This window comes from Rhinolophus ferrumequinum, chromosome 13 (genome assembly GCF_004115265.2).
Source record: "Rhinolophus ferrumequinum isolate MPI-CBG mRhiFer1 chromosome 13, mRhiFer1_v1.p, whole genome shotgun sequence".
In the NCBI taxonomy this organism is placed as follows: Eukaryota; Metazoa; Chordata; class Mammalia; order Chiroptera; family Rhinolophidae; genus Rhinolophus; species Rhinolophus ferrumequinum.
This window is the reverse complement of record NC_046296.1, coordinates 48,281,866-48,299,216: the sequence shown is the minus strand read 5'-3', so window position 1 is coordinate 48,299,216 and position 17,351 is coordinate 48,281,866.

Sequence of the window (17,351 nt, the reverse complement as noted above, 5' to 3'; positions counted from 1 at the left end):
ATCTGGGTGGTTAATTCTGTTCTCACCAAAACACATTTATGGGGAAGATGGATGATGTATTCATTCATTCAGAAAATAGTTTTTCAGTATCTATTGTAGGATTGGTACTGTGCTAGCAGCAGAATACAAGTGGTACGGAAAAGGATTCAGAGCAGTCTTGCAGGGGAGGACAGACAATGGTACATAAAAGTAATAATTACATGGTTACGTAATTGTTAGACGTGCTTTAAAGGGAAAGAGTGCCATGGCAGAGAATAATAGGGAATGAGATGGTATGTGAGAGAACCCACTTTAGACAGAAAAGATCTTTCCAAGGAATTGACACTGATGCTAAAACCTCAGGATAAGTGTTAACCAGAGAGAAGAAAGTAGAAAGAGCATGGCAAACAGAGTGAACAGCATGCATGAAGATCCTAAAGCAGGAAAGAGGGAGACTCCAGAAAAGAAATGGGGCAGGTTCTCCATGCTCTCTCTGAGACAGTGGGGGCACAAGGCAACCTAGTGTTAAGAACCTATACAACCTTAGTGGATGCAATGGTGTCTAGGAAGACTGGAAAAGTTGCAGAGGAAAGGAGTTGTATCACAAGGATCTGTTGGCAGCTACATGGAAAGAAGTGTGAATTTTATTTTCAGTGCAATAGGAAGCCATCAGAGAGTTCAAGAAGAGGGGCCTCATGATCTGATCCACACTTTAAAATTATCTTCTGGTGGAGTTAGGAAGGAGAATTATGGTGAGGGAAATTGTGGAGACATTAGTTTATGTAACAAATAATGGTATGGTGGGAAGAGAAATTCATGGATTAAGAGAAATTCATGAAAGAAATTCATGGATTTCTCTTATATTTTAGAGACAAATGACAAAATATGAATGAATTGAATATGGGATGTTGTGGAGAGAAACAAATTCTAGATGGCTCCCAGATTTCTGGATTGAGCATCTGGATGGACTATGTATGGTACCATTTGCTGAGAAGGAAAAGACTTGGGAAACGATATTGGAAGAGGGTTGGGCTATTAAGGATTCAATTGTGGGCATGCTACATTTGAGATGCCTATGAGCCATCAAAATGAATATTTCAGGTAGGTAATGGGATATGTGTATGTTTAAAGATGAGAGCAATGATCTGTGTATGAGAAATAAATTTTGGAGTTGATGACATATAAATGATATATAGCACAGTAAAGGATGAGATCACTTAGGGAAGAAAACAAGCAAGGAAAAGGAAAGCAAACCCTTTACAGAGTCCCGAGGAACTCTAAAATTTAGATTTCAGGTGGGTGATGAAGAGATCTTGGGTCTGAAGTGAGAATTCCCCCAGTATAATCACATAATATCTGGTTATGTTTTCACAGTGACACTTAGGAGTACAAAATAGGAATAGTTTCCTTTTATAAAGCACTTACCATGGCAGCCACTCTTCCAAGGGCTCTGCCATTACCACACATTCAATTCTCCTAACAATCGTATGTGGCAGGCACTACTGTAATCACCCTATTTTAGAGTGGAGGAACCCAAGGCTCAGAGAGGATAACTAACCTGCCCAAGGTCACATATGGAAGCAAGCTTCAAAGCCAAGCCAGCAGACTCGAGAGCCTGCACATAATTATGATGCTATTTTGCCTCTTAAAATACCCTTTATTTCTAGTATAGTAAAGTGGCAAATGTTGTGGATTCAGGCTAAATTCAGATGTGCTCATGTCTTACCCATTAGTCTATCTTGGCATTGTTTGCATTGAAGAATGAGATGTAACTCACCATATTGGGAAAAAGAGTGAGATATGCACAAATATGATCGAAAAGTGAAGTCTCACAGCATTGTCTGTTCTTCTGATAATTTTCTGACTAGTACGCTGGATTCCAGTCCTGGTGATAGAAAGAGGGAGACTCCAGAAAAGAAATGAGGCAGGTTCTCCATGCTCTCTCTGAGATAGCGGGGGCACAAGGCAACCTAGTGTTAAGAACCCATACAACCAAGGGTTACACAGAGGAAGCTGTCTCCTCATTTCCATCGACAGTGTGGTTTCTGGTCTGGAGAGCTCAGGCACAGTGGCTGGGGCAGAGGAGAAGATTTTCAGCTCTTGGATGCTTTGTGAGTGTAGAGATAGCAGATCATGGAGACAGTTGCTTTCGTGATGGCAGCATATGTTTTGTAGCAGCTTCATGGGCTCTATCTCAGTTTTGTATCATTTGGGGGGAGATTTCATCATGGGTTTTTCAGGTTTAGCAGATGGTCTGGGAAATGGAATTAGGGAGAAGGAAAATAATATACAAACCATGTGTGTAAGTTATTAAGTTATTCTTCCTCGGTTCCAAATTCACCCTTCTGTACTTATCTTGTGACACTGGACAGGGATGCTGAAACCACATGTCAGCTCCTGGCTGGCTCCATGTTAGGCTTTGTCAGTAAGAGACACGAGAGGGAAACTGCAAAGCTGATGGAGAGTAGAGGCTTGCTCCCTAGTGTGTATTTCCTGCAAACTCCCTGTCTGTTTGCTGGTCTTGGAGGTACCGTCCCAGCCACATTTTCCATCCCAGTACCAGCAGCAACTTCCTATAGCAGCAGCGGAATCTAGTTCGGAATTTTCCAGAGCTTGGAGAATAAGCTTCTTTGCCCCATTGAACCAGATCCCCCTCCTTAAATTCTGGGTCCCAGTTTCACAGGGCCCTTCTCCAAGCTCAGATACCCCAACTGACCAATGTCTGAGGTGGGTCTCCTCAGATGTCTGAGTTTCAGATTCTCAGTATTCCTTTGTAAGTTCTAATACTTCCAATCTTTTCTCTTTGTTGGAATGAGAGCTACCTCCTGCAGGTACTACCCTGATTATACTGTAGAAATCTCTTCTTATCCTCTCAGTTATCTAGTTAATAGCTACTTATCTAGGTAACACATCTTTACATTAAATCCCCTCTGTTTAGATAACTGATGTCTTTTTGTCTCTTGCCTTGACATTGATGGATGCACTATGTGTGTTTACAAGAACATGTTAAACATCTGGGCAGGGAGGACACTGCCAGAAATGACTGTGTATTTACGTAAGGAATACCATTATCATACCCCCAAATTTGACTTCCTGTTTGATATCCAATACACCTGTATTAATTTCTGCACCATGGAATCCAGCTCCCTATTTTGAGCCATCCCCCTGGAGGAATTATTTTTCCACTGGAAAAATATATGGAATATATGGACAATGAAAGCCAGTTATTATAGGAATACATGGGGTTCTCTTTGTGCTGCTTTGCATTTCTTTGGTGACAGGTAACATTTGTTCACAGAACAGTAGACTGAAAGCCAGGTGACGTCTGTTCTTGTCTTGGTTCTGTTGTTTGCTAGACATGTGATCCTTAACAGGTTACATCATCTTTTTACATTTCGGATTCCTTTTTACTAATGTGAAATGTGTGAGAAAAAAACTTTGATGGTCTTATATAGATCTAACATTGTATGATTTCTTTCTCATTAACCTCAGAAAATATTTAAGAAGTATGGTTGAGGAGACAGTTGTTGATAAAGGCTATGAGACTCTATTAGTTTTCTATTGCTGTGTAACAAACCACCGTAAAAACAATACCCATTTATGATTTCAGTTTCTTGGGTTAGGTATTGTTGTCTGTGGTCTGGTTGGGTTGGGGTCTCATCAGGCTGCAATCAAGATGTCAGCTGCTACTGGGGTCTCTTCTGACACTCAGAGTCCTCTTTTCAGCTCATTGGTTGTTGGCAGAATTCAGTTCCTTGCAGCTCTAGGACTGTCATCCCCGCAATCTTGCTGACTGTTTTTCTCAGATCCTAGAGTCAATCCACCATTTCTTGCCACAATGTGGCAGTTTGCTTCTCTCATGGCAGGAGAATTTCTTTTACTTCCAATGTCTTCCTTCAGGAAGGATCCAGTCCCTTTTATGGGCTCACCTGGTTAGTCAAGCCTACCCAGAATAATCTCTCTTTTGATTAACTCAATGTCAACTTATGTAGGACCTTAATTACACCCACAAAATCCCATCACCTTTGCTATATAATGTAACCTAATAACGGGAGTGAAATTGATCTGTTCCCAGCCAGTATTCAAGGGGAGGAGATTATACAGGATGTGGACAAGGGGTGAGTATCTTGGGGGACTACCTTAGAATTTCACCTGCCACAGGACCAGATTTACCTGCCAAGGTGGGATGGCGTCAGCCTCCTGAGTGTACTTGGGATCACCTGGGCATGGATAATTTGAATGTCTCTCATTTGATATGTAGATTCGAAGCCACTCCAATCCAAGTGACCTCCTTTTCACCTTCCTCCAAAGTAGAACACAGCTGCTCTGGAACTGAACTACAAGACCACACACGGAGCAGTTGCTTTGGCAACCAACACGTAATCTATCCCATTTGAGCACTAGTTAAAATGGTTTTTGCAATGGCATTGCTACGCAGAGTTGAAACTAAAATGTTGCAGCATGTCAAAGTCCCAGACATGGCAGAAGGTCAAAGCGAGTGATTATTTGAAGAGTCAGTACAAGCTTTTATACTATATATAAGTGCACAATATAAACTCATGTTTTTTTGTTCAAAGGCATGCATACTTTCTATCACCATTATTGGTTCACTAATTAGTACTATACACACACACACACACACACACACAGACACACACACATAGCAGTATGCAGTAGATATTAAATCACGGTTGCCTTTTCAAAATGGCTGTTTATAATGTATCTAAAACTGTGCATACAAAATTTGAATTTCCATGACCCTGAGTCCCCCCAAATCTGCTTTTAAACATCTATCAAAGTTATTAAAAAAACATCAAATTCATTTTTGTCCAGCTAATTATATTTCTGACGAAAGTAACCGCTGCACCTTCAGAAATCATGCATGTTTGTCAAGCAGCAAGTATTATAATTATTCACTGTATTATTCACATGAGTGAACAACTTACCTTTAGTTATCCAGATGCCAAACAAAAAAAAAATAAAATAAAAAATCCTCCAGTAACTCTGCAGTGCATTGACGAGGGTGTTTCATTGTCATGTGCATCTGAGTAATCCCACGCACAGAAAAGGTACAAGAAAAGCATTGTTATCCTTTGAGGCAACAATGGTTGGCCATTGCTCTTGTCAGTCCAGAGTCCAGGACCCATATTTGCCACACTGTGTGCCACAGAATATTAGTTCCTTTACATAAGTTTTCCTGACAAAAAAGGTTTCTACTGCCCCATGTGGTGGGGCAATTTGCACATTTTGTCCTCCCTTCAAAGAATCACAGTTTACTTGAGAAGTTGAAAAACTCTAAGCAGTCACGAAGACAGGCATTTGTTTAACCCAGCATTTGTCAAACTCATTTGACCACAGACACTAGTTTTTCTCTCACTGACTCTATGGATCACCCACTACTATTCAAGAAAGTAATGTTCCTGGAATACACTTGGAGGGATGCTGGCCTAGATTAACAGACATTTGGTACCAGCGATTGTATTCATTTCACTAGGTACAGTTCTTCTAATTGGGATGAGTGAATGGAGGAATAAACATTGACTGAGCACTTGTTACGTGTAAGACACTGCCAATATGTTTTTGTAACCTTTACCACTATAAAATAGGTACTCTGACTCCTAGTTTACAGATGCAGGTACTGGAGTTCAAGGAAGTAATGTTCACAGATACCCAACTAGCCTGTCAAACCCTGGGCTCTGTGCTCTATTAATGTGCACTCTCCTGTATAGACCCCCCCCAAACAAAACTCCTGTGACAAAAGTTTTTGCTTTTTACTTAAAAAGTACAACTTTCATGAAAGGGTTCTGGAGTGGTCCTTGGAGGAAAACTAGAAGTCTGTTTATGTCTCCAAGTGCAGCTTTGAATATCTTATGTTGGGCAAAGATTCATCAATATTGTTATGTCAGGGACAATGAGATTGGGAATAAAGGGAGCCAGTTGAACCAGATGTCAGACCTGAGTTCCCTCAGCCTTCTGGGATGAGATGACGACCCCTCGCTCCTGATAAGAAATGGATCCCAGGTGTTGTCTGTGCTCTCACTCCATCACTTAGCTCCTGGCTGACTATGTGCCTTCTAGTGAAATTTTTATTGAATTTGTGTCCACTTGAATTTTCTCAATAAAGAAAAAGTAAGTTCTCAACAAATCTTTGCCACATGAATCAACAATAGTTGAAAAATACTTTAAGGATTTTATTTCCCTGAAATGTACTGTAAGTAGAATAAATCATATACATAAGTTTTTTTTGGGGGGGAGAAAAACCCTATAGCTAGCTGGCTGAGGACTCCAATGTATAATGGTATTCTATATTTTGAGAACTGTCTTCTTTGTACTATATTTAGACCCTTTTTGGAAAAATTGTTCTCGTGGTGTAACCTGCTGGAGCGATTTTGAATAATGATGCTAATAAAAGATGGTTTGTTGTGAGTCAGGGTTTTATTCATTTTGCTTAGTAGGGGAAGCAGTATTAATATGTGTAAAAATTGCACAATCAGAAAATCAGGGTGTGTTTATTTTTTCCACGAGTAAGATGTATCGAATCATTGCACATCTCAAGTTTGCTCAGTTTCAACCATCATACAAGGCACTTAACCAAGGTGAACTTGAAAGTAGCACACTATGGTATTAAGTAAATACTAGTACCATGGAAAGTGATGACGAGCACTGTAGCTGAATTATCTGTAACCAAAAATGCCCTAGGTATGAACTTGTTGCCCACTTTCTTCTGGCAAATGTCCCAGTTACCTCGTCATTGAATGAGTAGCACTAAACCTCCACACGAATCCATCCTGCTCCATCTAGTTCTGTAGACAGCCAACCACAGAGGAGAAACCATACGGAAAATACTTCATTGCATGCGAGCCATTCTTTCCATCCAGCAGGAATGTATACTAGTTTAAGATATTTATATTTGTGTATATACTGCACTCATATACATGAAGACTCTACTAGTTTCCATTAAGATTCGTGGCTTCTGAAATCAACTGGTCACCTAGGTGCCACACTGAATGGTTTTCTCCCACGTTATAATGAGGTATATGAGTATCTATGTGTATGGTTCATTGGGGGAGGGTCTCATTCATGTCTGCTCATTAAAATTCCCTGGGAATTTAAGAACAAAAAACAAAAAACGGGGTATTAACAGAACACTTAAATCAGAATGTCTGGAGGTGGGGTGAGAGTGTAGTTATTTACTTCACTATTTATATGTTTATACTTTTTATTATGGAGCGTCTTTAATGTATACAAGTAGTGGAAAATAATATAATGAACCCACAAAATAATGTAGCCATCACCTGCTTCTACCAACTCGTTGCTAAACTTGTTTCATTCGTACCCTCGTCAACATCACCTTTTTTACTTCCTTCTGTTGGATTATTAGGACACGAGTCCCAGATGTCATGTAACTTTCATTTGTACATAGTATTTTAGTATGTACGCATGTGACGCTAAAAGAAGAGGACCCATTAAAAATTAACTATTATACCTTCAGAACACTTAAAGCTTAACATAATTACTTTACTTTAAATAATCAAATATCCTGTCAATGATTATACTTCCTCAGTTGTCTCATATTTTTTTATAGTTTGTTGGCTCAAATAAGTATTCAAATAAGGGAAATTCACTGCGATGGGTTAATGTGCTTCTTACATCTCTTTCCGTCTAAAGATTACTTTCATCTCTTTTTCTTTCTTGTAATTGAAAAAAAGAGAGAGAGACTAGGAGCATTCATATCATGGAGTTTTCCAAGAGTTTATGAGCAACTGAATTTCTGTGACATCATTTAATACATTTTCCTGTTCCCTGTATTTCTTGTAAATTGGTAGTTAAAGCTATAAGATTGATACAATCCAGATTGGGTCACTTTGGAAATAATAATTTGTACACGTTTTTGGGCACATCCATCATTAGGCAAAACATTCTGGTTTATCTTCTTGTGATATTGACAGCCCCTGACGATCAATGCTTAGATTCAGTTTTTGTAAATCAAGGTTTGCAAAAATGGTGATATTTGAGTTCAATTATTCTTCCTTACCTGGAATACTTCTATACTGAGAAGCTATCCCTCATCAACTATTCGAGTATCCTGAAATGCAGTTTGTACCACAGAGAAAAAGGCTTGATTCATTCCCTTTATTTAACAGTTTCAAATAATGAGGTGGTTCTCTAATTTATTCTAGAAAGGTGCATTTTTATGGTATTATTGTGAACGCATGAATTTAAAAATATTTGATGTATTTTAATATCTTGCAATTACTTTATTTCTTTAAGCTTAAATTGTCTTGATGGCCAGAGCAGCCTCTTCATTTTGCGTTCGGAGACTGGACACAATCCTATCAGTCTCTGATAACATTCTTATTTCTGATATGAAAACTCATCTCAAACATTCTTGGAAATAGCCATGTCTCCAAAGAGTACTAATTTATTTACGGAGAATTTTATATAGAAGCACAAATCTGATTGCTAGGCACGCTCATTGTTATTGAATTGCTGATTTTCTAGGCTTTTCTAGTAGATAGAACTGGGAAATATGTAGATACTTTAAAATTCAAGAATGCAGTGTTTTTCTTTTATTTCATCACTTTTACGTCTAAATCTCTTGTCTTGCATACCAAAAAAAATCTCACTTCCTAATTACAATAACATAAGTACTCATTTATTTATCTCATAGGACACATAGCATTTTCAAAAATGGTCACAAAAATGTTTCCAATCTCATGTATGCTTCCAGAACCTTGCCGCTTCTCATCAGGAGGAGTCTTTTTCCTTCCTTTGAAACTGGGCAGGACTTTGTGTCAACCTCAAGTGTCTAGAGTGAGACAGAAATGACACTGCGTGACTTCTGGAAGATAGGTCTTAAAAGGTCCTAAAAGCTTTTGCTGGGCTTTCTCTCAGGATACTCACTTTTGAAACCAGTCACCATATTATAAAGAATTACAGATTCCAGAGAAAGGTCCCTGGTAGGTGTTCTGGCCAAAAGCACCAGGTATGGTCTCAGCCACCAGACAGCATCACCCAGCAGACCTGTGAGTGAGGGAGCCGTTAGATAATTTCATTTCCCCAAGTGACATAGATTGGAGCAGAGATCATTGATTTCCCTCAAAAGCTGCCCAAATGTTCAATTCAAGAGCAAACTAAATGTCATTTTGTTGGTATTAAGTTACCCATGCCTTATTGCGTTTAAGTATACCTCTTTATCTTACCTTTTTAAAACAGCTTTATGGAGGTATGATTGACGTATAAAAACTGTGTAACGTGTACAATTCAGTAAGTCTGGACATACGCGTCCATTGGGAATCCATCAGCACGACCAATAGAATGGACCTATCTATCATCCCAAAACTTCTCTCCTGCTCCTTGGTGATCTATGTCATCCTTACCTTCTGCATCACCCTGCACCCAGCACCCTCTGCCTCCAGGCAACCACTGATTGGCTTCCTGTTATTACACATTAGTTGAATTTTCTATTAATTGAATCATACATTCTATACTCTTTTTGTTCTTCTTTCCTTCAAGATTATTATTTTGTGATTCATCCATGTTGTATTTTTTTCTCTCTGGCTGCTTTCTATTTGTTCGCGACTAGGAAAAATCTTGAAATTTACTAGTAATTTCTTCCCTCTCTACTCCCTCCTCTCCAGCATCTATTTGAAATAATATAATTTTACTCCCAGATAGTATCAAAAGGCAATCAGTGAATTCATTCTCCTTTTCATATATATCCCTGTTTTCATCCCCCTCATTTTATTATAGTCAGAGACTGTAACCATCACACATTATTTTGTCTTAGTTGTACAAATGAAAATATATTTCGTTTTCACTGCCAGGTCTTATATCAGTGTTTCTCTAGTCATTTTGGTTGTCTGGAAGCTTTCTTTCACAGTAGAGCAACAGTATTCTCTGTGTTTTTGAGGGGTATTGTACTGTTGTTTGCTTATTTGTTTGGCGGATTAGTAACAGTTGAGCCTTAAGTTATGTTTGGCCGGGTAGTACATAATGGTTCTCATTTCCTTTTCCTTAAGTATCTTACACATGTTGCTTTATTTTCTTCTTACACAGAGTCAAAATGTCCGATGACAACCTGATTTTCTTTTTCTTACAAGTGACTTTTGGGAGGATGCTGCTTTATTCCTACAGAACTTTTTTTTTTTTTTAAGTCCAATTATTTTATTAGAATATGTCACGGCTTTCCTGTTATAATCTTCCAATACACCTCATTCAATCTTCCAATGAGGTGTGCTCAAACAATATGATGAATGTTTAAGTAAAAAAAATTATTACAGTAAAAGACACATTGCTATTAATCCCTCTTAAATACTCCCCCTGGCTTTGATCACACTTACCCCATTGTGCTTGCCACTTTCTGAAGCAGTTCTGGAAGTCCTTTTCCATGACTGTCTTTAGGTAGTTGAGCTATCACGGCTGCCTCCGTGTCCTGAATCATTTTGACTTGGGGAAGAGCCAGAAGTTGCAAGTGCTAGATCTGGTGAACAAGGTGGATGAGGACACACCGTAATGTTTTTACGCATATCTGACAGAAATCGCCGTACCATAAGCAATGTGTGACATGGAGCACTGTCATGATGGAGGATGATTTATGGCACGTTTTAAAACACACCTTCTCTCAGCACCCAACTGGCTGCACCGAACAAGTTGAAACTTGTCACACACTGTTATTAAGGTTTGTTGTGCCACTTCCCATATTGAAAATCCCTACCTTTCCATTGGATGGCACTTGGCAGCAGCTTTCACTGTATTTTTTGATCACAAAGGAAAGGCTCCGCTTTCAACATGAAGTTTCAGATCTTTCTTTTTGTTTTTCAAACTTTAGGGAAATTTTCTGGATTGATAGTTTTTAGTATTTTTTTCTCTTCCTTTGCTTTGGCTTTCTCCAGTGACTCCTATAACAGTATGTCAAATCTTCTTTGCTTATCTTCTATAGCTATCTCTCTCTCAAGAAAAAATTTAAATCTTCTTTTGTATTTCTTTTTGATTTTAAACCTTTCCTCGTTTCTACTTTCTATTTCTTTCAAGGCATTATCCATTGTTTTAATTTGCTTTTGCGTGATTTTAAGTATCGTTTTCATTTCTAAAATTATTTTTTCTTCCATTCATGTTCATACCTGAATTTTGTCCTCTATCCTTTTACAGTTTTCATTATCCAATAACCTAATTTCTGTGTGTTTCTAGTTCTGTTTTATGCTGTTCTTCCATAGCTTTTATCATGTTGTTATAAATATTTTCCCTTTTTTTTTCCTGAAGTTATCAGGGTGGAGTTCTGTGGACATAGATTTCTAGAGAGGGTTTATTATATTCTGTTCCTTATTTATTTTAAAAATAATTTTGTATGGAATTTAACCATACTACTTCTCTTTTGATTATATATCAGGTAAATATGTTTTCCTATATCTTAGATAGGAAGAGGTACCAAGGATAGCTTTTTTGATTCAGGGCTTTAGGACTACCTTTTCTGTTGTTTTCATGAAGTGATTAAAAAATGCATAGTGGTTTCTGAGACCTGACTCCTCTGCAACCTTCCCCTACTTTCATTTGGATTTTCTGTTACCTTTCCTTTGTTGTACCTGTCATTTTCAATTGGTATTCTCCTCAGGGTGGGGTTTGGTCTTGTGTGGGAGCTCCCCTTTTATTTATTTTGAAAATTCACAGGGTATAAATGGCCCTTGTCACATCTAATCTTATAATGACCCCACCCGCCACATTCATATTATTCCAGCAACACTGCTCATTTCTGCTTCTGTTTCCAGATTGGCATTACACTTTTCAATGAGTATTTTGGCCCTTTGTGGCTCTCTGGTTCTCAGAGCCATTAGAAGCTGCTTTGCGTTCTTGCTCTTTCTCCCACACAGATGTGGGTAATGTGTGTGTATTTGCTGCTGATGACTTTCCCCATTTTCCTGCTCATATTTTGGGGTTCATGTATGCTCCTAGGTTTGTTGTGGCTGTTGCTTGTGGGTATTAGATTTATTCTGTCAGATTTAGTTGGAGGGGAAAGGATTTCTGGGGTAGTTAAACATCAAGTCTGCCACTGCCACTCTCCCCAGATCCTTGGTATTTCTTTTTAACAAGTTTCCCTGGTGATTATAAAGTGCAGCTACAGTTGACAAGTCAGAAGTTTTGAAACTTTGCTCTACCTCCATCACTTTCTGGCTTTGTCACTTTTTAAAGTCACTTCAATTATTTGAACTTTCAGTTTCCTTATCAATAAAATGATCACCTGTACTGCCTTTTGCATAGAGTTGATACATGATGCAAGATTCATGTATGCTAAAATTCCTTGAAAATGTAAAATTCTATACAATCTGTGTATTAATAGTTCATTCTTATCACCAACTGCAGTAGTAACCGTGCCTTTGATCCACATGCAATGTGCTGTATGACCATTTCAGAGGTGAGGGCAGTGCTTATGTTTCCTAGTAAGGAAATTTGAGCTATTGCATTGTTTTGAGACACTGTTTGCTCTTGGTCCAGAACGGTGGTTTTGAAGGTCTACCTTGTGTTTGTGGAAGGGAGGGAGGGCTGGAGGTCAAGCCTGCTGGCTTCTGATTCAACCAGGCCGTCTATGGTATTTTATGTTTTACGTTTGTTCTCCTCCAGGTGATTGGGTATGTAAAATGGTTCTACAACAACAAACAGCAACAACATATTGGTTTAGAAATATCCTGGAGTTGGCAATCCCTAATTTAGGCACGATGAAGCAAATTTTTATTTCCCCTTCAGTTGTTCAGAACTCTATGCATTTTGTATCAAACACAATACATGTTATCTCATCCTTAACCTTCAAAATATACTGAACCCGTCATGGACCCACATTACATGCTTATAATCCTAACCTGAGCACTCTTTGTCCTCTGTCCTAGTGGCAAAGAGTAACATGCTGCTGAAGAGAGAAGGGGAATTATTTTTCTTACCAATTCCTGATACCCTGACAACTTCAGGTAAATTTTAGAAACAGTTGTTTTAATTTTACATCAATCGAACTTTCTGTACTCCTCTTCTGTACTACCCTCCTGTCCCTCTCCTTCTGGCCTCTGATGACTTGAGGCTGTGCCTTTGTACCATTTCAACTGAGGAACAGAACAAAGTTGTGGTCTTCTTAAGTGATTTACTGATCTCCCTGGCCCCAAACTATAGTCTCCTTTCACAAAGCATCTGGTCTTTGTCAGTCATTAGAAAATTGATATAACTAATATAATTAAACCAATTCACACTGGTGAATGACTGATGGCCCATAACCATTCCACAGCTACTAATATTTTTTAAAGAGGATGCTCTAATTGCTAATTGGAGAATTTCAAACACTGTTTTTTAAAAAAAATGGGGGAAAAAGCAAAATATCTTTTCGTATCAGGGATGGGTTTTGCATAGATGAGCTAATAAGTGGGTCCCTGGGTTACGACCACTGCAGAACATGCAAGCTGTGCTGTTTATAGTATAGAAAGTGCCAGCACGTGGAAGGGGCCCCTGGAGCTGAATCACTCAGTGTCCTTTACTAGGGTAACTCTATTACACATTTTCTTGCTTTTGTCTGTGTTCTACTTCATAGATTACTTCAAAGCATTAAGTTTCACAGTGTCTCCTTAGACCACAGAGCAGGTCACTTATGAATATAGGTTGTATTACAACTCAGGGGGGGTTGTCTGACTTGGGGGTTGTCTCTAGACGTGCTTGGACTCTCAAGCAGATGTGCAGCAGAGATTGCTAGTTGTCTACCCAAACTTCCATCCTCTCCTTCCTCTTAATTAATGGAACTCTGACATGTTCGGGGTGACAATGTGTGCAGACAGATGCTTACATTTCCAATCATTCTTAGTAGATAGATTGTAGGGATATGTCTAAGGCTTGGCCACTGAGATTTAGGCAAAAGTGTTGGGTAAGTTTTCCAGAAACACCCTTTAAATGGGATGGGATGCCTCCTGTCTTTGCTCCCTTTCTTCTGCCTACTGGCTGGAACTTAGACCTGATGGCTGGAGATCTAGGAACCATCCAGATAAGGTAAGAGCCAGGGTCCTTGATAGCGGCGTGAAGCCAGAATACCAACTCAGGTCTACCCAGATGTGGACAGCTTTTACTTGAGAGAGAAGTATCTTCCTTGTATAATCCTCTATTTTCCAAGTCTCCATTACTCACAGCCAAGCCCTTTACTGTTAAAAGCCCCTAAGTCACAATTTAACTACTATTCAGGAAATTAACTACTAATAGTCAGGAAACCATTCCCATGTCATTTATAGTTAAAATAACTTAAATTCTGTTTTAAAAATGTATGAAGTTTCAGTTTAATAATATTTATTCTACTAAGACAAAGAAGCTGTATGTGAACAGTATGTGGGAAGAGAAAAGCAGTTGGGAAAATAAAGTAGAGTAGCTGATAAGTGACCTCAAAGTATAAGAATTCTGGGCCCGTCTCTTGGGTGAAAGCATAGTCAATGTTAGTAGTCAAGATTAGTGGCATTTGAGGTTTTGTTTGTTATTTTTAAAAGTTATGCATCAAGGTGACTATATGGGTTTTGAACTCATAGTTTTAACTAGAAAATAGAGAAAACAGTTTTGACTAGAAAATAGAGAAAACTCAAAATGCGTTAAATTAATAATGAGTTTAAATATGTAATTCATCCTTGAATGATTATGGGACTCATAGTTCTTTTAATGTTCTATTGATGATGCTTCTCTAACTTTGGTTGATCCTCATATTTTCATGTATTGAAAAGCATTACCCAGGGAAGTTATTTAACTGGCTCTAACTGGGTGTGTTTGGGGTAAGGCCCTGGCATCTTAATTTTAATAAGTACCTTAGGTGATTTTGTGGTGGTTAATCCACACACCACACATGAGCCAACACCAGGCTCTCCGCCTCCGCTCCAGGCCCATTCACCTGAAGGCAGCCTTCTGAATTTGGGATATAAAGCCTACTACTGACTTGCCCCTTAGAGCAGGGTCCCCACAACAGCAACAGAGACAGCACCAGGGAGCTCGTTGGAAATGGAGACACTCAGCCCATTCCAGACCCACTGAGTCGGAATCTGCATTTTTAGTGAGATCCTGAGGTTGGGAGATGTTACTGGGACGACTCATAAGCACAGTCAAGTCTGAGGAGCTCTGATCTCCTGGAAATTAATCAAGCTCCATAACAGTGGTCCCTAATCAATGGAGTGCCTCCCAATCCTCTAAGGAGCTCTGAAAAATTACCCCCGTTACTCTTCAGACCCACTGATCTTTCAGCAGTCCAGGGGCAGGAAAGAGCTTTTGAGAAAGACCCAAAGGTGACTCTGATGCACACCACTGGTTAAAAACAATTGCTCTATAGGGCTTGCCTGGCAACTCAGAGCCTTTGGGATGACAAAAATCACACCAGAGAACTTTCAAATCTCAGTTTTGCTTTGTGGTGTGACAGCCTAAAATTCAAAGCAGACATTTTTATTACCTCGTATAGGCTTTGTTCACTTTAGCTTCCTCGTCCTAGTTGTTACACAGGGAGAACTCAAAGAAGTCAGCGTGTTTTCATCTCTGTCCTGTGTCCTCAGGAGACAGCTGATTTATTCCCAGGTTCTCCTGCCTTTTTAATTTTCTTTTCCTTTTTTTTTTTTTTTTTAAGTGGAAGGCTGTACTAGTGTAGGTCAGCAGATTCATAATTCACTCTGAGACTGGGGGGAGGACTCTGAGTGCCTCATTTTCCTCAGGAATTGTGCAGTAGTTTGTTAAAACTTCAGAGCTGTCAGCCCTCACTGTAACTGTGTCCCCCATAAATATGAAGAAATAATGAAACTTTATTAAAGGACAACCAGGCATGAATCTTTATTCATTTCTTGGGTCTCATATTAAAGTAACTTTCAAGACTTTCTGATGTAATTTTAACTCAGTAATTTGTGGGGTAGACAGTTTACTGAAGGTATTTTAGTTTATAACTGAAAGGAGCTATAAATTATGTCCCTAGTTCAGATTGTCCTTAAGGACATATCAATAGATCCTTTGCAGGTGGCATATGAACCAACTGGGAACAATCAGATCTTTGCTTGGAGTTTTGTGGCTAACTCATCACTTGCTACTTTTCCTGAATCTAGGAAGAGATAAAGGAAGCTAAGGCTGATTGCTTCAGGAAGTTCTGGTAGGAGAGTTCTTTAGGAATTTCTCCTGCTTGCTTTGTGTTCTGTCCAAACATCAATCCAGCAGCAGAAAACCCTCTTTCTGGCATGTCAATCAACATAAGAATATAGTATTAGTCCCAAGAAGAACTATGGGATGCGGTTTTTCTTCTAATACTTGAATTCAGCACCTTGGAGAAGGCCCGTGTCCCTTCTGTGGGCACAGTGGTGTCGCACAGGCTCCTTGTTGCCCAAGTCCTTCAGCTGTTCTGCGTTTTGAAATGGGACCATGTGTCAGTGAAATTGCTGCTTTCCATGATAAAGAAGCATTTTAGGGCCGAGGAAGCTATTTGTATGTCTTCAAAGTAATTCTTTCTTTCCCCTACCCTGTTCTGCCATGTCACTTTCTCTCTCCAAAGTCCTGCATAGCTTGTAGTTAAGTGGACATTTATTTCAAGCTAAGGAGTGTTAAAGGACAATCCTTCTGGTACATGGTTCCTCCTCAAAGGAGGATGCCTCATCTGATCAGTGAGAGAATAATAACCATTCTGCCATCGTGCCACCGAGGGGACACTGTTTGCCTTGAAAATAATAACTATCCTCTCAGAAGACAGTGCTTTGAAGAATTTTATAACACAGATAAAAATTGTGGTTGGCCAGTTAGGAAACAATTTAACACACTTTTAAGGTTACATAACAGATGAAAGAACATGCAAAGTGGTGAGGGAGCAGATTCTTACCTGCTGCATTACGGTATTGTGTGTAAGCTCTTAGCACAATAGGAATCCTCACACTTGACTAGTTAGGAGGCTAAGATGAATTGAAGGAAGGAACAGGCATCAGGATAAGGATCCTGACTTCACAACCAACACTAGGGGTGGGATCGTTCACAATGCGCATTTCACAGGAGTAAGCCTTGAATACTTTTTAGTCAAATTGGAAGATAACTAGTGATTTTGTCCTCATGGAGAAGCATCTTCATTTTCTGAAGCAGTGATTCAGCAAATTGTACTTGGCAATCTTCCAGTTTTAGTCACTCAGACTGTGATTGTGTCATATTATAGTAATTTTTATCAAGGGGTGGACTGACCTGGTACAACACTTTGCGGCAACTCATTGCCAATTTACACCTTACATGGCCACTTTGTGCATAAAAGGAAAAAATGGGAATGTAAGGAGAATTTTCCCATTTTCTAATTTAGCATTAGGTAGTCTTTGGGGCTTACAGAGTGTGCGGCAGACTTAGAAAAACAGGACACACTGTCTCTTCATGGT